The sequence below is a fragment of the Hipposideros armiger genome, unplaced genomic scaffold (assembly GCF_001890085.2).
Source record: "Hipposideros armiger isolate ML-2016 unplaced genomic scaffold, ASM189008v1 scaffold_35, whole genome shotgun sequence".
In the NCBI taxonomy this organism is placed as follows: domain Eukaryota; kingdom Metazoa; phylum Chordata; class Mammalia; order Chiroptera; family Hipposideridae; genus Hipposideros; species Hipposideros armiger.
Window position 1 is genome coordinate 5,912,047 of NW_017731385.1, and position 1,098 is coordinate 5,913,144.

At 32.4% G+C, this 1,098-nt stretch overlaps 1 protein-coding gene across 1 annotated transcript in view; it reads right to left on the reverse strand.

Annotated features, from left to right (window-relative positions):
- The window catches only part of TARS3 (threonyl-tRNA synthetase 3), a 48,510-nt gene that overhangs the window by 5,837 nt on the left and 41,575 nt on the right, over positions 1-1,098 (reverse strand). The gene's annotated exons all lie outside the window — the stretch shown is intronic.

A 1,098-nucleotide genomic window follows, 5' to 3' on the forward strand; every position in this document is an offset into this window, starting at 1 on the left:
ATCTACAAAGGCCTATGGCTAACATTTTACTTCAAGGTGACAAAAACTGGATGCATTCCTCCTAAGATCTGGAATAAGGTAAGCATGTCCACTCTCATCCCTCTTTCTCAACACAGTCACTGGAAATTCTAGCCAGTGCCATAATGCAAGAGAAGGCATGCAGACAAGAAAAAAGGGGTTAAACCATCCCTATTGCAGATGGCATGATTGTCTATATAGAAAAATCCCCAAAATTCTACAAGAGAATAAACAATCCTAGAACTAGTCTATTCAGCAAAGTCTCAGAATACAAGGTTAACATACAAAAATCAGTTGTATTTCTCAAGATTAGCAGTAAACATATGCATGCCAAATTAAGAATATGATACTATTTACAATTGCCTCCCCCAAATGAAATACTTAAGTATAAATCTAATAAGACATGTACAAGACTTGTATACTGAAATCTATAAAAACTGATGAAACAAAGAAGTTAATGGGTTGGAAGACTCAATATAATTAAGAAGTAAAATCTATCCAAACTGATCCCTCAATTCAATGAAATTCCAGGTCCCACCAGGATTTTTTTTTTTTTGTAAAAAGCAAAAGAACTAGAATAGCCAAAATAATTCTGAAAAAAAAAACAACCCAAAGGATTCACATCATCTAATGTTAAGACTTGCTATAAAGCTGTAGTAATCAAAACAGGATGGTATTGACCAAGGAATAATCAGTGGGTCAGTGGAACAGAATTGAAAATCTAGAAATAGACTCACATGAATATATCCAATTGATTTTTGATAAAGATACAAAGGCAAGTCAATGGAGAATGTTCTTTACAACAAACAATGTTAGAATAATTAAACATCTAGATGCAAACAATAAGCTCTGGCCTAAACTTCACATCTTACACAAAATTTAACTCAAAACAGACCTTAGATCTAAATGTAAAACTTAATACTAGAAAAGATAAAGCATCGGAAAAATCATCATGACCTGTGGTTAGGCAAAGAGTTTGTAGACATGATGCCAAAAGCATGACCACAAAGAAAAAAAAATGTATAAATTTGATATCATTGAAATTAAAAACTCAAGATGAAAGGGAAAGTTAATACACTT